At 36.7% G+C, this 23,161-nt stretch overlaps 1 protein-coding gene and 1 pseudogene across 9 annotated transcripts in view; one reads left to right on the forward strand and one right to left on the reverse strand.

The window, feature by feature from the left end:
- Positions 1–23,161, reverse strand: part of ERC1 (ELKS/RAB6-interacting/CAST family member 1) — a 559,355-nt gene that overhangs the window by 274,486 nt on the left and 261,708 nt on the right. The gene's annotated exons all lie outside the window — the stretch shown is intronic.
- On the forward strand, positions 208–1,304 carry LOC125106272 (Y-box-binding protein 1-like; annotated as a pseudogene).

Below are 23,161 nucleotides of genomic sequence, written 5' to 3' on the forward strand. Positions count from 1 at the left end.
GACGGAGAGAGAAAGCAAGCATGAGTCGGGGGTGGGAGGCAGAGGGAGAGTGAAGAGAAGATTCCCCACTGAGCAGGGGGCCCGACACAGGGCTTACCAAAGGACCCTGGGATCATTACCTGAGCCAAAGGCAGATGCTTAATCAACTGAGCCACCCAGGTGCCTCCACTGTTTCTGTATTTGAAGAAATTCCAATAGGTAGTGGGCATGGAGAGCAGACCTCAAAAAGCCTGGAACAGCCCCACCAACTCTGGTCTAGTTACCATCATACCCCAGGAGGAGCTGCAGCTGCCTAAACCAGCCCCATCACCATCACTACAACCATGAGCAATGAAGTGGAAACCTTCCAGTCACCCAGTCCCGGCCCCCGTCCCAGCACTGCTAACACCAAGCCTGACCCCACAGTTGGTGGTGGAGGCCTCACATCACTGCCAGCAAGTGTAAGAAGATGTGGGAAAGAGCAGAATGGTCCAATGTGAGATATGGATATGGTCTCTCATCAACAGGAATAAACCAAGGAAGATGTATTTGTACACCTGACTGTCATAAAGAGGAGTAACTCCAAGAACTACCTTCATAGTGTAGGAGGATGGAGGGACTGTGGAATATGATGCTGTTGAAGGGGAAAGGGTAAGGAGGTAGCAAATGGTATAGGTGCTGGTGGAGCTCCAGTACAAAGCAGTAAATATGCAGCAGATCATAACCATTATAGGCACTATCCATGGCACATGGGTCCTCCCTGCAATTACTAGCAGAATTGCCAAAATAGTGAGAGTGGGGAAAAGAATGAGGGATTAGATACGCTTTCAAGGCCAGACCCAACAGTTGCAGACCTTCTGCAGGCAACAACTCCCATCTTACTATATGTGGAAACCATGGGGGCATCAACCACAGTCTTCCAATCCGCTTGGGCAGGGAGCAGTGCTGGAAGGTGCTGACAACCAGAATTCAGGAGCACAAGGTAGACCAGTGAGAGAGAATATGTATCAGGCTCACAGACAACAATTCTGCAGGGGCCTCCTTACCAGAGACAACATAGAGAAGACAGCAATAAAGAAAATAAGGAAAATCAAGGAGATGAGACCCAAGGTAAGCGGCCACCTCAACACGGGTACTTCCACAACTTCAATTACTGACACGAGTGCCAAGGAAACCCCAAACAACAAAGTGGCAAAGAGATAAAAGCAGCTGATCCACCAGCAAAGAATTCATCTGCCCCAATCCCCCAACTTCTGACTAGGGCAGGGCTAAGTAAATACTGGTTTATCAATTCTCTACCATCATCTGGTTCAGTCATCCAATAAGAAGAAATGAGTTTGATATTCCAGGAATAAGAAATTAAAAAAAACCTGGAGCTGAAGCTCTTAAGTGCGTGTTTTTTGCCCATCAACAAAATAACTAGAACTATCTGCATTATTTATAGAGCATGGGGTTTTAATTGTTTTTGCATAAAAACATCCCTTTTTAGTAAGGACAAGTATGTTTTTAAAAAAAAAAAAGCCTAATACACTTGCAAGGGTTTTTAAGTTGTTTCATATCTGGGCAAGATGAGATTTTTATTTTTATTATTTTTTATGGTTTTTTTTGTTTTTTTTTTTTTAAAAAGATTCTATTCATCTATTTGACAGAGAGAAATCACAAGTAAGCAGAGAGTCAGGCAGAGAGAGAGGAGGAAGCAGGCTCCCTGCTGAGCAGAAAGCCCAATGTGGGGCTCGAACCCAGGACCTGGGATCATGACCCGAGCCAAAGGCAGCGGCCTAACCCACTGAGCCACCCAGGCGCCCCTTTTTTATGTTTTTTTAAAGATTTTATTTATTTATTTGACAGAGAGAGACACAGTGAGAGAGGGAACACAAGCAGGGGGACTGGAGAGGGAAAAGCAGGCTTCCCACAGGGCGGGGAGCCCGATGTGGGACTCGATCCCAGGACCCCAGGATCACAACCTGAGCCGAAGGCAGATGCCTAACAACTGAGCCACCCAGGTACCCCAAGATGAGATTTTTAAAAGCCTCATTTCTATTTGTAATAAAAAGTTAACAATTTGATTTTCTTTTTCAAAAAAGTCAACAAACAGCAAACAAATCTTACTAAAGGTCCTAAATACTTGACAAAAAAAAACCCCAAAAAATGAAAATAGAGAAATTGCTAGAGCTACCCCCACCTTCAGCAACCACCACCCAGATCAGTCACAGCCATCAACACTGAGGTAAGAACCTCCAACAGCAAAAATATTACAGCTTGCTGAAAGTGTGGATGCTAGTTAGCATTTTTAAGCAATAAAGTATTTTTTAATTAAGGCATGTACATTATTTTTTTAGACATAATGCTATTGCACACCTAACACACTACAATACAGTGTAAACATAACTTTTATATAAATACACACTGGGAAACCAAAAAATTCATTTGATTCACTTTATCACCTTATATGCTTTATTGTAGTGGTCTGGAACCAAACTGACAAGGTCTCCTAGATACGCCTGTATAGGCATGCATATGCAAACATATACATATACACACATACTGTATTCAATACATATACTATTAGTTTTGTTTCTCTGGAGAAACCTAACCAATAACTAAACATATTGTTAAATTAATATAATTAGTTATATTAATATACCATAGCAATTACATCAATATATAAAGTACACTGTATATATTATATATTAAAATGTATATTTTATAATAAATTATACACAAAATGTAATGTATAATACATATTAGAAAACATACATATATATATTTTAAAATTAACTGGCTCATATGATTATGGAACCTGACAAATGCCAAGATCTCCAAACTGAATGGGCAAGCTTGAGACCCAAGAGAAGCAGGCAACTGTGAAGTTCTGGTCCAAAGACTGACAGACTCAAGACTCAAGACTCAGTGTTGCAATTAGGGTCCAAAAGCAGGCAAAAGCCAACATCCCAGTTCAAACACAATCAGGCAGGATTTACTCCTCGTCAGGGGAGGGGAATCAACTGACTGGAAAACTTGAATAGAACAGGACTCACATTACAGAGGGTAATCTGAATTAGTCAAGTGTATTGATTTAAATGTTAATCTCATCCAAAACACCCTCAAAAAAATAACAGTTTGTTTGACCAAATTATCGGGGCACCTCGTGGCCCAAGCAAGTTGACACATAAAATTAACCATCACAACTTGTGTTAGTTTGCGGTTACTGTACAATACCTGACTGACAAGTTATCTGAGAGTGTTAAATATTGTGTCTGACATCTAGTCTTTAAACTAACTGGAATTGCTTTTTTGTGTATGGTGTTGAACCAATCTCATTTTCCCCATAGGGACATCCAATGTCTCAGCCCACTATGGGGCTCAATCCCAGAACCCTGAGATCATGACATGGGCTGAAGGCAGACGCTTAACTAACTGAGCCACCTATACACCTCCAAATAAAAACTTAAAAAGAACAAATGAAGAAAAAAGAAAAATCCTTCTATTGCTAGTTAGTTAAAAAAATTAACGTTTCTATATTTCTTAAGATGATCATATGACTTTTCCCTAACATCTTTTAATGTGGCAGATTATGGTAGTTAATTTTCTAAAGACACCAATCTTGACTCCTGGAACAGGCCTAAAATGTCTTCATACTTACTCTTCTCTTTTTCATACACTAACTTTAAATTGGCAATATTTTGTTTAGGAATTTTTGCATTTTTGTTCACGGCTGAGACAGGCCTAAACTTTTCTTTTCCTGTACTAACCTTGTCAAATTTTGATACAAAGTTATGTTAATCTTATAAAGTATGTTTGTGATTAATTATTTCCTCTTTTTAATTTTCTGGAATTGTTTCTGTAAGACTGAAATTATTTGTCCTTATTATGTCTATTAAAAAGTCACCATTGTTAACTCTTCAGGATTGAAATTTGTAGGAAAAATTTTATTACTGACTCAATTTTTCAGGTTTTCTTTTTCACATGTAGCGAGTCTTGCTAAATTCTTTTTTTTTTTTTTTTTTTTGCATTTGCTCACTTAGTCTAAATTTCATACGTACTGGCAAAATATTCTTATATCTTTTTAAAACTTGCAGGATTCATAGTTATGTCCTTTATCACTTCAAAAATTGTTCACTCTGGGGACACCTGGGTGGCTCAGTTGGTTGGACGACTGTCTTCGGCTCAGGTCATGATCCTGGGGTTCCAGGATCGAGTCCCACATCGGGCTCCCAGCTCCATGGGGAGTCTGCTTCTCCCTCTGACCTTCTCCTCGCTCATGCTCTCTCTCACTGTCTCTCTCTCAAATAAATAAATAAAATCTTAAAAAAAAAATTGTTCACTCTGCTTTTTAAAAAAAATTTTTTTAAGATTTTATTTATTTATTTGACAGACAGAGATCACAAGTAGGCAGGGAGGCAGGCAGAGAGAGAGAGAGAGGAGGAAGCAGGCTCCCCACTGAGCAGAGAGCCTGATGCGGGGTTCAATCCCAGGACCCTGGGATCATGACCTGAGCCGAAGGCAGAAGCTTTAACCCACTGAGCCACCCAGGCGCCCCCACTCTGCCTTTTTTCCCCCCTCTTTTAATATTACCAAAAGCCACTTTTCTTAATGTTTTCAAAGGACTAATTTTGGGTATTGTGGATTCCTTTTGTTTTTTTTTTTATTTATTTTTGTGAGAGAGAGAGAGAGAGAGCACGCACATGTGCATACACATGAGCAGTGGAGGGGAGAGGGAGAAGTGGACTCCCCGCTGAGCAAGGGGCCTCATGTGGAACTAGATCCCAGGACCCTGGGATCATGACCTGAGCTATAGGCAAACAATCAACTGAGCCACCCAGGTGGCCATGGATCCCTTTTAAAAAGGGTGGGGAGGGGTGCCTGGGTGGTTCTGTCATTTTAAGTATCCAACTCTTGATCTCAGCTCAGGGCTTGATCTCAGGGTCATGAGTTCAGGCCTGGTGTTGGGCTCTACACTGGGTATGAAGCCTACTTTAAAAAAAAAAAAAGGGTATAGGGAATTTGGCTGTCTGTTAGATTCTCCATTTTGGGCATCCATGGACCTTTTTCTTTCCAAGAAGTTTAAGTTTAAGAGCTAATGTTCAAGTTTAACAGCTGATCAAGTACCTGTATTTTAATTCTCTGTCTTATTCATCTCCTGAGATTTCCTTACTTTCTTTCCAACTTATGATACATATTTTATCAACCATCTTCAGTTCTTTCTGTGGAATTTATTTTCCCAGCATCCAGTCTGTTCTGTTTACAGACATGTTTTAACTTTCATTCCATACTTCCACTTACAGAATTTTCCTTGTTAGCAAAATGTAATTTTCTTAAAGATTGCTTCATTTTCCCAACCATTTTAGTGCCAGACCCTCAAGGTATTCCTAGCTTATTATATATACATACAACCAAAATAATACATACGACCAAGTAAGTTTTAAAGCATTTTTGTTTTAAGGCTAGAATGGTACCACAGGCAAGGATTTCCAAATAATTATCTCATTTGTGCTTGGGCTCCAGCCAGGGAAACAGTTTCAAGGTCAAACTGAACTACTCTGTTACTTTCCCACAACCCCAGAGAATACATCCAACTATCTCCATTTGGATATCTGTTCCATTACACACCTACCACACATTAGTTATATGGTTTTAGGTATAGTCACGGAGAGATGAAAGCAATGAAAGCTGAATAGAAGAAATGAAGAGATATATAACACACTAAGCAACGAAGAAATTCTCCACCATTTAAAAATGTGCTCCAGGTTACAGTACGATCTTTAAAAACATATGTTTCAAGATACAAAAAAAAAAAAAAAGCCAGGCCAGAGCTAGGATTCAAGTATGCAACTTAACTGCCTCCAGTAACATATTAAGAGAAAGCACAGGGCTTGATAGTGTGCAGTGCCAGCACGACCAGATGGTTTGCTTAAATCACAAGCTAATAAACTTTTACTCAGAATAAGAAGGAACAAATTATGACTTTACCACAGACCAATTTTCCTTAGGAAAGCAAAGAAATTAGGTGCTTCAGGTGCTGGCAAAGACTGCATCTTCAAGTCTCCCACCTTCTTCCATTCCCCAACAGAGAGCAAAATACTTTTTTGTCATTTCCAAGATGCTTATGGAAAATCTTGTTATGGTTTCTTAGGAGGGTAAGAAGCATAAGTCTCTAAAAGAATGAAACAATTAGAAGAAAAAAAGGAGTGTACAAAGGAAGATTACCTAGAGGTTAAGCATTCATCATAGAAGTCAGATTTTCATTTGAGAAGTCCACCAGTTCTCTTGATTTCAAAGAAATTCTAGATTAGGAACCACTCTGCTATATAATTACCCCCAAATTTTTTAAATTAAAAAAACGTTTTTCTTTAAAAAGCTCCTGAGTTGAGGAGCATTTCTTAAGTATCAGTGAGAACTTACACACATATATTCATATACACCTTCTACCATCCTCTTCCAACAAAATCCTCTAGTTATCACACAATCACCACTACTGTGAATTTAAATTTACAGAATTATGCTGCATACTAGCCTATATACTAGAAATATTCTCTTTTCCCATTATACTCTTTTCATCAATGCATGGTAATTCTTTGACAGGATATATACCAATAGTACAGTATTTTATTAACAGGGAATAGCTATAGCTATTTTAAGAATAATAATAACAACAGCAGCAGCAACTTACCTTGTCTGAAAACTTCAAAGTGTTCAAAGCACTTTACAGATATCATTTCATTAAATCCTCACAATAAGCCTGTGAGGCTAGATATTAAGTATTATTATTATCTCACTTTTATAGAAAACAATACAGGTTTGGAGAGCTTAAGTAACTTAACAGCTAGAGGGGATAGAACCAGGATTCCAACCTAGGGAGCCAGAACCCACTGTATTCAGAGTTAATTTTGCTTTGCTACAATGTATCACTGTTCCATAACAGCTTTCCACAATTATATCTAATAAATTGCTCCACAGAGTGCTCCCATGCCCAGTTTTGCATCTTTCCTTCCTTCCTTTCTCCCCCTTCTCTTCTACCTTCTAAACCTTTCATTCCCACCCTGTGCCAAGTACTATGTGTTAGGCATTGAAGATGTAACAGAAAACAAAATAGACATATTTCTCTATAACTCTTGAGCTTTGAGTCCATATAGAGATAGTCATTAATAAAATTCACAAATATTTAATTATAAACTATGTACAATATTATGTAGAAAGTACATATGCCATGAGAGTAAGTAACATGAGGCTTTGATCTATGTTTTGGGGGCCTAGAGAGTTTCCCCAAGAAAGTAAGAAGGAGGTGGGGAGGAAAATGGCATTCCAGCTAGTATAGTAGCCCTAAAATGGGAAAGTAGAGAGAGAAGATGAAAGATACAAACCTGAGAACAAGGAGAAGGGTACAAATGTAGGAGAGGGAGAAAGGGGCTAGATGTAGAATGATCTTGTAGGCCACATGAAGGATATGGGATTTTATCCCAAATACAACAGAAAGGTACTAAAGGGATCTGACCAAATAGAGGGGCCAGAAGATTCAGAAGGTGAAAATGAGCTACTAAAATAATGGAAAAAGGATTCTAAGCTGAATATAGGAAGAGGCAAAGATGGGGAATACAAAAGGAAAGGAAGAGAGGACTAATGGATTAGATGAAGCAAAAAGAGAAAAAGTTGTTCAAATGATATGGAAAGATAGTACAAATGAACAAGAATGCTAAAATAACAGGCAATTGTGTTTAGAGAGAAAGATACTGTAATGAGTGAATTTGAGGCAGGCTAGATTATAAGGTTTAGAATGCCAAATATGGGATGAAGAAAGTCAATGGAGACAAAGGTAAAGAAACTGAAAGGATTAGAAAACAAATGAATTATCCACGCAGATTCTGAAATCAGTGAGATAAAAATCTTCAATGAAAACCTTCCGTGCTATATCAGAATGACATGGGACTTGAAGAAGTAGGGGTTCTCATAATAACGTAATAGAATAATGGTCTGAAAGTGTAACAGGAAACAGGAAGGGTGAGAGTCCTACCTCTAACCCTACGGTTCAGAAGAAACATGTATTTATCACCAGAAAGAGTTGCTGGAAGTTGTCAAAGGAGAGGCGAAATTACACTTCATGCAAAGAAGGTGAAAGCTGGGGTGCCTGGGTGGCTCAGTGGGTTAAGCCGCTGCCTTCGGCTCAGGTCATGATCTCAGGGTCCTGGGATCGAGTCCCGCATCGGGCTCTCTGCTCAGCAGGGAGCCTGCTTCCCTCTCTCTCTCTCTCTCTCTCTCTGCCTGCCTCTCTGTCTACTTGTGATCTCTCTCTGTCAAATAAATAAATAAAATCTTTAAAAAAAAAAAAAAAAAGAAGGTGAAAGCTGGTTCAAGAAAGAAAAAAAAAATCAAATACAGCATGATTTCACTCGTATGTGGAATTCAGGAAACAACAAGGACAACAAAAATGAAGAAACACACAAAAGAGACAAAAAAAAAAAAACAAACTCTTAAATACAGAGAACAAAATGATGGTTACCAGAGGAGAGGTGGGTGGGTATATGGGTGGAGTAAAGGGGATTAAGAGTACACTTACCATGATGACCACTGAGCAATATATAGAATTGTTGAATAATTATATTATATACCTTAAAGTAATATAACACCATATGTTAATTACAATTAAGGAAGAAGGGGAGGAGGAGTGAAAAGAAATTAAGAATGTATGTGTCAGGGTCTGGCACAGAACAGAAACTCAGTAACTACTTGGTGAATTGGTGAATGAATGAAGACAAACGAATCTGAATTTTGGTGACAAAGTGGGAAGATGTAGAAGGAGTAAGAAGAATTGAAGAATACGTTGAGGCAAAGAAAGTACTGAACAGATACGGATAATGGTGCAGTATAGATAATTGGAGGCTTATTTTTTTGGACAATGTCCAAAAGGATGAAAGGCACAGTAAAATTAATTCTACTAAGTTCTTTAAAAAGGGTGGAGGACACTGGCCCCACTGTGCCATAACTTCTAAATAGAGCATATAATACCAAAGTAAGAATTAAGAATTATTTCCTTAATGTGTATGACTTATATAATAGCACTGCTTTAATTTTCTATTGTTTATTGAAAATAAGATATTGTGATTCCTGAGGTAACTTAATTTACTAAATTAACACTGAATTTAGCAGTATATTAAGATTAGGGGGGGCGCCTGGGTGGCTCAGTGGGTTAAAGTCTCTGCCTTTGGCTCAGGTCATGATCCCAGGGTCCTGGGATTGAGTCCCGCATCGGGCTCTCTGCTCAGCAGGGAGCCTGCTTCCCCCTCTCTCTCTGCCTGCCTCTCTGCTACTTGTGACCTCTCTCTCTCTCTCTCTGTGTCAAATAAATAAATAAAATCTTAAAAAAAAAAAAAAGATTAGGAATTGTAAGGTACTACTGCTATCTTTTACTCCCAACCTTATGAAGAACCAAAATATGAGTAGGAGTCACATACATAACACTGAAAAAGAAACCAATGAAAACACATTTCTCCAATTCAACTTGGGAGTCATTAGATTTCTTAACTTTTTAAATAGTGTGGCATTTCTCTAGTAAGTCAACAATGTCAAAAGTTTGTGAGTGTGAATAAAATCAGCAAATGACACTTGAAATAATTAGTGTTCCACTGGTGAGGAATTTACAAAATGTTTTTACCATCTCTCAAAATATGGCTCACATTCCCATAGGACAGTTAATGATGCTGGGTGTTTCTATAAAAGCATATGGTTTGTAAGAACCCACGGTTAAGACTGACTTGTAGAAGAAATAAATGTACACTGACTGGGCTGTGTTTCTTCATTGGCAATTCCCTTTAAGTTTCCAATAATACTGTGCTGTGGTTACAAATCTTTAGCTGAAGATAAATTGTTTTTAATAAAAATATAATTGACATACAATAACCTTTTGGTTTCAGGTGTACATCCTGGTGATTCAATATCTTTATACATTATTGAATAATGACACAATATGTGACACAATATGTCTAGTTACCACCTGTCACCATACACATATAAAGTAATTATAATATTATTGACTATATTCCATATACTGTATATTATAACCCCATGACTAATTTATTTTATAACTGGACATTTGTACCTCTTAATCCCCTTTACCTATTTACCCCACCCACCAATTCTTCCCTACTCTAATAACCAATAGTTTGTCCTCTGTATCTATGAGTTTGTTTCTGTTCTATTTGATCATTTGCTTTTTTTTTTGTTTATATTCCACATATAAATGAAATCATACAGTATTTGTCTCTCTCTGACTTACTTTGCATAGCATAAATACCCTCTAGGTCCACCCATGTAGTTGCAAATGGCAAGATTTCATTGTTTCTAAAATTTTAAAAAGAGTGCAAACACAACAATGTGAAAGAAATGCTTCCCCCCCATCCCCTAAGCCATCTCAATTTTTCTTTATCAACCCAGAGGGCTTAGGTAGATAAACCCTATAATAACCCCTAATCATTCCTAAGTGGAGCTTTAAAAATCCCACACCAATAAAATGTGGGTGCACATTTTCAAAGCAAAGCAAATGTCCCCCTGCTGCTATTAATCTCATCATTTGTGTCACTGAGGTTGGAAAGCAGGTTTAAGAAGGGCTAATAATGTTTATCTCACTGCTAATTCCACGTAAAAGATTTTTTTTTTATATAACAAAGCATCAAAACTAAAGACTAAAAATCTGAATTAAAGCACTCAAAACTACTTTTTTTTTTTGTTTTCAGAAGACTGTTACTTGATTAATGTCTCCTATAATTTGCTTACTTCAGCAACCAAGAATTCATACCAGAATCAAATGAAACAAAAATTAGTAATTGCCTGGGTTCACATAGACTCCATGGCTCTTCTCTACTCCTGTAAGAAAAAAGGATAGAAATAATCTAAGCAACATCACATTTTTTCTCCAGCAGCAGTAACAAGATGTGGCAACCATCATTTTACACTCTTCTGCATCTGGGTCTGAGACCTCCTTATATCTCATTAGATTTTGTGACAAATGAGTAATTCAAGGAAATATAAACAGAGGTGGAAAGACAAGACTTTCCCTTGAATTTCAAGCTCTAGTAAATTCTCTTCAGAAAAATAAAAAAGTTATTTTCTGCATTACTAGAAAGTCAAGACGACAGACTGAAGTACACAACAAAAAAACAAAAACCCAAACAAACAAACAAATAAAAAACAGACTAAAGTACAGGCTAGGAAGGCTGTACGAGATACCCAGCATTTGAAAAAAAATTTCCTTCATAGTTGAAACCATTTGGCCATTTCACATGGAGAAAATATTAATTCCTTTTCATGACAGAAAACAGCAATCCCCTCACTAGCATAAAGTCACCAACAGAGACCAGAGCATTTAGGTCTTAAGCCCTTTTTCTAAGATCAAATAAACAATTTGAATAAAACAGCTTCATATTCCTATCTTAAGTTTGCAACAATAAAAGATTACTGACACTTTAATGGAAAATTTTAATCCTTCTCATTTGCACTGCTGGAAAAAAGTCAAACAGCTACCTAGAAGTAAACACAATGATATTTCATCGATTGCAGATGCTTTTTGTGGAGAAAACATATTATTTCAATATAACCCCTGGAAAAGGTTATAAAAAAATACTGGCAAATGAAATGACAGTTCTATGAAAATAAAAAATTTATCAATATTATACTATTAAAAATAGTAACATCAAAAATCAAAATTTTACTTACCACAAACTTACTATTAGTCATAGAAGAAATACAAAATGATGAGATTTAATGTCTGGCAACCCAAGGACACCAAGAGAGAACTCACAAACATCACATACATGTGTATACACACACACACACAAGATTATTCTGGCCATAATATTGAGCAATAAGGCTCAACATTTGTATACTGTCTTTATAAGCTACCAAAACACTTGTGGGGTAATAAATTACTTCATTCCACTACAGAGGCTTAGAAAGACTATGAACCTCACCTTAAATCACAGCTAGTAAACAGAAGAGCTAAAATCCACATCACTTGACTTCTGGTTCACTGCACTTTACACTAGCCCTTATTACCTCTTCACTCATTCATTAGAGAGGGTGGAGATAAGAGGAGGGGACAAATGAGTGCCAAAACAGAGGATGGGCCATGCCACACACAAAAACTATCTGTTGTGTAGGATAAATCCTGCTGTGCATATTTCTCTAGGAAAATATGTTTTATTGAAAACATCCAAGAAGGTGCAGTCAAGGAGAACATAAACTGCACATAAAAATCAGTGGGAAGCCATCTGGCTCTCATGACTTCACCTTCCGCGATATCTTGGATGACTGCCTCTATCGTCAATAATTTGGTTTATCAAACTTCTCAGTAGGAGATAACAGAATAAGGGCCAAACACCCCCAAGAACTCATTACAAGCAAACTAAATATCATCTGTTACAGATCTGCCACATAGATTCCAAAAGTGCTTCCCAGTGCAGTAGTGGTTATATAGTTTAGTCAGAAGTATAAAAACATGTCTACTTTGAAAACCAGTATCTATGGAGTCTGGCACTCATCTCTGTGGTTCAATTTTAGGGTGTGCCTATTTCTTTCTTTTTTTTTTTTTTTATTTTCCACTGCAGTTAATTTTTCATTTGATTATAACTTTGGAAAACACAGATGTGGTCCTTTTGTTGAATGAAAAGGAAAAATCAAGCCAAAATTTAGAAACATAGATATTTCCTGAACTTCCAGAATAATATAATCATGTACTATTTTATCAAAAGCTTTTCAAGAGCAAAAAACTGTAATAAAAAAGGCATACCCAAATGCACTACTTTCAGAAGTACTGCTACAAACCATTCATGTGTAAAAAGATTATTATTTTTTATTTATTTTTTTTTTTTTTTTGGTCATACCATCACATGTGGTTATTTCCTGGGAGCTCCAGTTTCCCTTCAGAATTTTTTTACTTGTTGTCTACTGACCCCACCTGGCAAAATTAAAGAAGAAGTTATTATAGTGCTCTAAAGCTTCTGCTAAGTCAACCCTTTTATTATATGTAAGTAGAAGTTTTAAGAGAAAAAAAGAACACAAGATCAGGGCAAAATAATCTAAGGATTCTCAGTTTTATCCTATAATACAGAGGATTAGAGAGAAAACATTGCAGTTAAAAAAGGTCATGCCATTGACTTGTAATAATTTTAGATTTCAAGCCAAGCCCTATTCTCACTTCATACTACATATAAAATCTCCATATTTTTACTGCCCTGTTATTTATAAAGTTTCCTTTCTTCTTTTTCAAGTACACTACACATAACTCCATCAAATGAGTATCTTTCAGGGCTATCAGTATTCTAAATGAAAAAATTCATGTTGCTGCTTTTCATTGTTATTCTTCAAGATGCTTGTTAGTATTTTGGTCTTTTATTGGAAGAGTTTTATTAAAACTCTGAGATCTTCCCTTCGTTGAATACAATAAGGTAATTATATCAATATCGTATCCAGCATAACTGGATGAGTAACATTTTAAACAGTACAAGGTAGTTTAAAATTTCAAGTACAAAGTTACTAAAAGGGGAGAAAGAGAAATGTCTGTTTAAACCATGCAAATTGGACTTGAGACGACAGGTTTTAGTTGTCTGCCATTCCTACTATCAATATTCAGAACATGATTCTACTAAAGGAGACTAAAATTACCAGGAGAAACTGAAGGAGAGTTTTAAAAACACACTGAGAGCTCCATTTTATTCACCATCTGACTTACTCCACATTTGTGAAAATGGCTACAACATTAATATGAAGTTTCGATTCCTTTTTTGAGCACTCATCCTCTGAGACATTTGAGTTTTTAGACCTACTGTTATTTGAACATATTTGGGTAATTCCATTAAGAAGTAGATTGAAATGCAGAATAATATTGGGTTGCCATTGCTATAGACTATATCATTCCTTTAACTTAAAGAGCATTTCATACATCTTTCTAAGATCAAAAGGAGGAGAAGTCTAAACATGGAGATTTCTGCTATGGCAGGGTATAGCCGTTTAACTTCTTCTTTCAACAAGCCAGAGATGGCAGAATTCTCTTTGAAGTGGCAGCCCTGTTGGCCTTTGAAGTCCCTTGTCAATTGCAGAATGGCTCTGGTGGGGTTTGTTTTGTAGCCAGCTGTCACCATGAAGGCAGACATGACGTATTTCCAGCAGTCTCACTTCAGGGTCTGTCAAGTGACTGATTTCATAACCAGTCACCATAACAAAGGAGATTCAAACTCACTGACATTAGAGCAAGAGTCTACAATGAAACTTACTAAGTTCCTCTTGACAGAGCTTGATTTAAATACTGAAATGGTTACACAATGGCAAAGAGAAAATGATTGTGAATTTAACTGTCACCATACCAGATTCTTGGAATATTAAAAACGCACTTTCCCCATGTTTACCAATAGAATGTTTGATAATAACATCTTTTTAAAAATGAAATCTTTGAACAAAGTACCTTCAATCTTTGCACTGACCAAAAATGATGACTTCTGCAAAAATCAGTAATCTCTTTTAAATGCAAAGTTCATACTGCTAATTTACAACTGGATTTTCTTCTAAGACATGTAGCTGAGGAACATGTTTGTATTTATAATACTTTGAGACCGCTCAGCTACTCACCTCAAAAACCCCCATCACTACCAACACAGAAATCAATTTAAGGCATAAAAGGATAAATAGTAAAATACATATATATGTTAAGAAACTTCTATAAACTATAAATGTAGCCCATTAGAGTATTGTATAAAAGGAAACAATCTTAATATTATAAATCTATATTTAAGGCAGGAGAGATGAGACAAATCTTGAAAAACCTAATGAAATCACCGGTGATGATCCTAAGTATTAGTCCCACCAGATGGAAATAAAGTAGAATCAAAAACATTTTCATCCTAATTTGATCACAGTTTACATCTGTTCTGTAGAGTGTTTTGAAATTTTACATGTTTTTATGACATGGCTTATTGCTACCTCAGAGTTGAAGACTAGATGGTACATAACATCACTTTCTGCTAGCTCCCACTATCTGAAAGATCAGTCACGGTGGGACAGAGTGCTGCATATTCACTGCATGAGACATAGTAAGTCCTCTTACTTTCCACTGTAAGGATAGGTCAGGGATAATGAAGATTTCTAAATTTTATTTTTCCATTGCAGCTACCATGCTTTAATATCAAATACTCTTTACCACAAAAAAAAAAGCTTTCAAGTAATACTATCTAATTCTTTAAATCTATGATTATAAAATCTTTTTTGAGTTTTTCCGGCAGATGAAAAAGTACTTCATCAAATCCCATGGAGAGGAATTCCAAGGAGGAAAACAATTCAAAACATTTTTGTAATAGTTCAACATATTTTATGTTTTAATAATTCAAAATATTTTTTGATAACTAATGTAAGAGTCATAAAATTGCAATTAAACTTCACATTGTTTAGTAAATAAAGTGATGCTTCTGTTACCAGGAGTGCAGTCAGGAGGTCAGAATAAAATTTTATTCATTCACTCATTATTAATTCATTCACTCAACAAATATTCACTGAATGCCACTATGTACCAGACATGATAGCAGTAGTTACTAAAGATACAACAATAAACAAGACCCAACACCTGTCCTCAAGGAGTTTTCATTCTAATAGAGAAGGTGGAGATAATCTCTTACAGTGACAGAGAGTAAGTAATAATAACACAGTGTTGTCAAACAAATAGTACAGAGTGCTACTGAAAAACATAGGAGAGACATGTAACTCAGACTTGGGGGGTAAAAGAAGGTTTTATGGAAGGAGAAGTAGGATTTATCCAGACAAGAGGATGGAATAAAGATGAAGATACTGCTTCGTTCAGAGGAAACAAATGCAAACCTGTCTTCATTCTTCTGAAAACAGACCCTATGAGCCCCGATGTTCTTTCTCTCACCAGGAAACACTAATATATCTAAGAATTTAAGTGATTAAATACCATTAATTATTTATCACAATGATCAGCAGTTAATAGGTAATCAATAATTGTCAGTATCTCAAGCCTTGTAATTATATTAAGAGTAAGATGCTATATACGTCCAGTGTGTCACATTTTCTAGTAATAATAAAGAGGTACTTTCTTAATTTATGTGCATTTGAGAGTAACTGGAATACGTTTCTATTTTAGCTCACAGCGCACCTTTGAGCTAAAGCCATATACCCAAGTCCCTAGTTGACAACATCTTCATGAGAAAGAGGGCACAGGTATCTCAAATACCACCTCCCTCTTCCTGATCTTCCACATGCAAAATATCAGCACATCCCATTGTATCTATCTCCAAATAAATCTCTCCACCTCCATTGCTAACACCCTACTCTGTTCCTGGATTACACAATATCTTCCTAACAGGTACTCTGCCTAGTGTCCTTGTTCATTTATTTTTTTCTTACTTATCCCTGATTTATTTTTCATATAACTGCCGAAATAATCTTTTTAAAACATGAAATGGTGGGGCACCTGGGTGGCTCAATGGGTTAAGGCCTCTGCCTTCAGCTTGAGTCATGATCCTAGGGTCCTGGGATTGAGCCTCGAGTCCGGCTCTCTGCTCAGCAGGGAGCCTGCTTACTCCTCTTTCTCTGGCTGCTTCTCTGCCTACTTGTGATCTCTGTCTGTCAAATAAATAAATAACTAAAAAAATTTTTAAAGAAACATGAAATGGATTTTTATCATTCTTCTTTTTTTTTTTTTTTAGAGATTTTATTTATTTATTTGACAGACAGAGATCACAAGTAGGCAGAGAGGCAGGCAGAGAGAGAGGAAGGGAAGCAGGCTCCCTGCTGAGCAGAGAGCCCCATGCGGGACTCAATCCCAGGACCCTGAGATCATGACCTGAGCCGAAGGCAGCGGCTTAACCCACTGAGCCACCCAGGCGCCCCTCATTCTTCTTCTTAAAGTGAGTTAAAGGCTAGCCATTACAATTAAGGTAAAATCTAAAATCATTGACATGACCATCCTACATAATCTGGTTCCTCCCTACCTCTCCAGTCTCATGTCATACCATCTGTTCTTTCATTCCTTTATTCACTCACTAACTCACCTACCTATCCACCCAGCCACCAACTCACTTCTACTCAGCATTCTCCATTAACTGGTGATTTCCTTTTAGTTCTATAGCATAACTATACCATGCTCTTCCCATTATTAGGGTGTCCACACAGATGGTTTCCATGAAGTAAATTTCCTGACATTCTAAATCTCACCAGTTCCTATTTACTTTTGATGTGTCAATTTAAGTATCAGTGTCTTAGGGATGTCTTCCCTGACCATTCATTCTAAATAAGATCCCCTTGTTATACTCTTTTTATAATTCTGTATTTTCATTTACTTGCCTGTATCACAATCTTAAAGAGTATGTTTATGTATACGAACATGTGATTAATCTTCCTAACATATAAACACCAGGAGGAAAGGGACCATATTTGTTTTGTTCACTAGTGTATTCCATTTCTCAGCATACAGTAAACTCTCAATAAGCATTATTGGAATGAATAACAGAGTAATGGAGTAAATGGTTATCTATGAAGCCATTAAACTCTTAACACTAAGGTGGCATATTCTCTCTATGGACAGACACTGCTTTCTTGTTTCTATAACTTTTATATTCCTTTTTCCTATACTAATTCCATCATGCACGCTATAAATTGAAATGTCTACTATTCTATAAACATGGGGTAATACACACACACAGACACACACACACACACACACACACACACATTATGGTATCTCTTGAAAGTGTCCTAGTCTTTTACTAACCTAGTCTTTCACCATTATTTCTTAAAGGAATAATTACTTTGGGTGCCTGGGTGGCTCAGTAGGTTAAGCCTCTGCCTTCGGCTCAGGTCATGGTCTTGGGGGCCTGGGATCGAGCCCCGCATTGGGTTCTCTGCTTTGGCAGGGTGCCTGCTTCTCCCCCTCTCTCTGCCTACTTGTAATCTCTCTCTCTCTGTCAAATAAAAAAATAAAATAAAATCTTAAAAAAAAAAAAAAAGGAATAATTACTTTTGACAAATATGTTTTAAGACCACAGATGTTTTTCCAAAAACAAAACAAAACAAAAGGATCAACAACATCAGGAAAGTGCTTGTCCTTATATAGCAGTACTAACAACTCTGTCAGGCTCAGGAGGAAAAACTAAATGGCAGTTGCTAAGTACGTATGTGTCTATATAAGTATCCATCCAACCAACACACTGTCTAGTACAGCAGCCACTAGCCAGATGTGGCCATTTAAATTAAAATTAAATAGAATTTAAAATTAAATAGATTGAAAATTTAAAATTGAAAATAGATTGAAAATCAGGGGTTCTAGCCACATTTTAAGTGTTCATCAGCTGCCATACTGAACAGAAGAGATATAAAACATATCCATTGGGTCAAAGTTCTATTGAAGAATGCTGCTATAAGGACTACAGAGGTCACAAATTTGGTCACAAATAAGCACTTGTGAAGAAAAATGTGTATTCCTAGAATTCACTTTATGTGAAAAGAAAAGAGTAACTTCTTTTTTTTTTTTTTTAATTTTTATTTATTTATTTATTTATTTGACAGAGAGAGAGAGAGAGATCACAAGTAGACGGAGAGGCAGGCAGAGAGAGAGAGAGAGGGAAGCAGGCTTCTTGCTGAGCAGAGAGCCCGATGTGGGACTCGATCCCAGGACCCTGAGATCATGACCTGAGCTGAAGGCAGCGGCTTAACCCACTGAGCCACCCAGGCGCCCCGAAAAGAGTAACTTCTATTTGGAACTCAAATTCTCTTAATACCGAATGGTATTTGGATACCATACCTGGGCACTAGGAGGGTGCACTGCAACTGAAATAATGTTTTTGAGTATTTTCAGTATGCAGGAAATGTGTGTGTTTGAGTATTTTTTTTGAGTATTTTCAGTATGCAGTAAATGCGCATCTGAGTGTTTGGTAAGAGGAAAAAGTCACGAATATTCAAACAGATATTTCCAATTTAAGATTATGAGGATCAAACACAACATTTTTTTAATCTTAAATTTTCTCTATCTTCCGACTTCTACGAATAAAATCAAAGCATAATGTTCTCAAATTCTCATTTTGTTTTAAATTGTGCTAAAGAGGGCGCCTGGGTGGCTCAGTGGATTAAATCCTCTGCCTTCAGCTCAGGTCATGATTTCAGGGCCCTGGGATCGAGCCCCACATCCAGCTCTCTGCTCGGCGGGGAGCCTGCTTCCTCATCTTTCTGCCTGCCTCTCCGCCTACTTGTGATCTCTGTCAAATAAATAAATAAAATCTTTAAAAAATAAATAAAAATAAATAATTAAATAAATGAATAAATAAATAAATTGTGCTAAAGAAAGTATTCTTCTTTCCCTCCCTACTTTCCTTCCTGAAGGAAATCATAGAATAATACATAACTCTGTAAAACTGAAGGATAGCATTAGGATTGGATTTCACAGCACACATTTGTAACCATTTACTAAAGCTACTAAAACTATTTTTATGAGGGGAACCTAAAAGAATATTGGAAAATAATGGACAGAACTAAGATCCTGCATTGACTAAGACAGACTCTCAGAGAAGGAATAACTGAATGATAAGAACGATACCCATTTGACTAACCTATTAGCTGGCTGTGGTATTTCCAGCCGATGCAGATACTATACATTCTAGGCTGTGAAGAGGCAGGGGACAGGATTTCCTCAAGTTCCAAGGACTAAAACTTGATATATGCAAATGAAAACTTCTAAGAAACTTTCTTAAAAACTTTCTAAAAAACTTCTTAGAAAAAGCTGGTTATCACCAGTACTGAAGACACTAAGATGGGGTCTGTAGATACTAAGTTTCTCTGGGGCTGTTTGCTGATGAGAGCAACCTCTTTCCTTGGTGCTATCAAGAGCCACAGTAGTAACAAGAGAAGCCTATGTAGCTACTTAACCTTAGCTACTAAGGTTTAGTGGGTGCTCACTATATGCCAACTCTGTTATAAGTGTATATATACATATATACATATATGTATATATAGATAAATACACACACACACACACACACACACACACACACACACACACACACATAACCTCTCCTTGGTGTGACAGTTACAGTAAGTATTTTTGACAGCTCAGGGAATTGACACAGAAATAATTTGTCTGCAGTTATAATTTTTAAGTGATTAAACCATAATTCCAATCAAGGATTCTAACCCAGAACCCACTTTATTAGCCACTATGTAATATAGCTTCCCTAAACCTCTGGAGTAGCTTTCTGAACCAGAGTTTACAATCTCTGTACCTAACCTATCACTTCAGCCTTTCTCGGACTTGTTTCTCCTAACTCACACCATGACTAATTTCAGATTTGTAGGATAAGAGTGTTTGCTCACATGAGATGAAAAGGCCTGGGGAAAAATTGGTTTAAGGCAAGGAATCAAGGGTTCTGGACTTGGATGGTTTCAGGTTGAGATGTCAATGAAATAGCTGAAAAAAGGTACAAAGTAAACATGAAGTAGACAATAGTTTATTTCAGGAGAGAAAACTAGGTTGGATGTGGTAATAATTCTACTACTAATAATAAATACTAATAATAATAACTATCATTATTTTTTTAAGCAAAGTTTCTTGGTTCTTAGCCTCAAACAAGTTTTTCCCTCAGGATTTCTCATCTCAGAAAATGGAACCAACATCTACCCAGTTGTCTAGTAACTGGAAAATCATCTTTGTATTCTCCTTCAGCCTTACCATACATGGAATTCACCAAGTCTTTTTAGCTCTACTTCCAAAAGACATTCTAAATCCATCCACTTGTCTCCGTTCCCACTGCCACTATGCAATTTACCCACCTACATCCTAATTTACAGTTTCTTGCCTAGACCAGAAGCCTACATGACTTTGTTTGTATACCTCCTAAAATAGTTTACGTAACTGTAATTTTAACCTGATAATCTATTTTTAACTCATAAGTTTAAAGAATTGCAAAGAATGTGATTTCTTAGGTGTTTTAGAATGTTTTCAAAAATAAAGTGTCATTCTTTTTTTAAAAAGAAAGTATCCAATTAAATATAAATACTATGGTGACTTTAATATCTACTTTTATCTATTTAAAAACTCTAAAGACAAACTGTTCTTAAGTGATTAAACATTTTACATGTTCCTTTTTCTCTTTGACCTGGTGTATCTGTTCCATTTCTTCCTAAAATTTTATAATGATGTAATTTATTTTATGCTAGACTGTTTGTATAGATCCTCCCTCATACTTTTCTGCATCAAAGATATGTACATAAATTTAAATTTCATATTTACATTTCCTATTATCATAACTCTATTAAAAAATTCTTTCAAATTGATTGATTATTATAACTACTAATAACATATGATCAATCAAAACTTATATATGTGGTATTTTGAAAGAATACATATTAAATGTGAAAAGTAAAATTTTACTAAAAATGTGTCATATCATTAAACATATTTATCGTAATGAAATTAATGGAATTTTTATTTTATTAGTTTAGATATTCCTTGATGAATAGTATTCATTCAGGGATCAGTAGCAATTCTATTGTATGCTTCTTTTTCATAGGACTAAGAAACCTTTATATAAATAAATAGATAGGAATGGAAGGAAATGTTTTATAGAAGTATGTCCCAATATTTTGCACTCCTTCAGAATTATATGCCCCAAATCACATAGTAGCCTATTATTAAAAATTATTTATAATTATCTATCAGCTGACAACTTAATTAGGTTATCCAATTCTATTGAAAACAAAGAATTATAAACAATCTGACTTTTCTGATCCATCTTCTTAACGCCAATATTTGCAATTATCTGTTTGTAACTGTTCCAGAGGGTTTTTTTTTCCCCCCTCCCTAGAGGAATATAAAACACTAAGATTCAGGAGAGATGTGCCTATTGTAAAGTGAGGGATGCACACTATGAAAAGGGAAGTAAAAAGAATCTGGTCATCTTAGGTGCTCCCTAAGGCAGATCAATTTGAAGGAAAAGGATGTTTAGAAGCTGGGAACCTGTGCCCATGCATCCTTTTAGAAAATGTTCGTGCCATCTCCAGGTATATGTGTACCTCAGTTAAAAGAACTCTGGCCTAGGCTACTCTAATAACTCATCTGATCTTCTTGCTTCATTCTTAGCCTTGTGGAATCCATTTTCCAACTAGTAGCCAGACAGTCTTTTAAAAACATAATCAGAGGATGTCATGCATTGATTAAACCTCTTTAATGGCTTCTACCATTCTTAAAAAAATGCCAGATCGTGCCTTTGGCTCAAGTCATGATCCCAGGGTTCTGGGATGGAGCCCCGCATCGGGCTCTCTGCTCAGCAGAGAGCCTGCTTCCTCCTCTCTCTCTGCCTGCATCTCTGCCTACCTGTGATATCTGTAAAAAAAAAAAAAAAATCTTAAAAAAAAAAAAAAAAAGCCACCTCCTGGCCACCCCTTACCTAAGGCCCTGCATGCCTTGTGGTGCTCCCACCCCGCAAGTCATACCAGTCGTCCTCACACATGTCCAGTTCTTTCCACCTTACTGCTGTCACAAACATTGATTCCTCCCCATTCTTCACATGGCACGCTTCTCACCCTTCAAGACCCAGGTTAAATGTTACTTTATCAGAGGACCCTCTCTGGGCACTCAATGAAAAATAAGTTCTAACCTCTCCAAATTCCACCAAATTACAGAAAACCTGTTCTTATTTTTTACAGTACTTTGCAGTAACTTGTGATTAAATGGTTTTTTTGTTGGATTAGTGTCTGTGTCCCTCTACAGACTATAAGTTCTCTTAGGGGAGAGACCACAGCTGCTTTCTACACCATGATATATTACCCCAGACTACCACAGCACCCCTGGATGCTCAATAAAGATCTGTTGAATGAACGAATGAATGAATGAGGAAGGAAACTCATGATAAAATATTGTTATGTACTTAAAATGCTTCAATAGTTCTCCACTTCCTTGATCATAAAATTAAATGCTGGAGCACAACATCTGACTAAACATGCTTCAGCATAATCAGACTGTATCACTTCCCCCTCATTCCCACAGATTGTGGCATACATATTTATCCTGAACTATAGCTACTAACTGCTATTTAAAGATTCCCGATGCTTCCAGCTTTCACATATACTGATCCCTCTATATGGACTATGGTCAATATCCTTCCACCTCCTTTTTGCTTAGTTCTTTCTTCTTAAGACTCAG

The sequence above is a fragment of the Lutra lutra genome, chromosome 8 (genome assembly GCF_902655055.1).
Source record: "Lutra lutra chromosome 8, mLutLut1.2, whole genome shotgun sequence".
Classification (NCBI taxonomy): domain Eukaryota; kingdom Metazoa; phylum Chordata; class Mammalia; order Carnivora; family Mustelidae; genus Lutra; species Lutra lutra.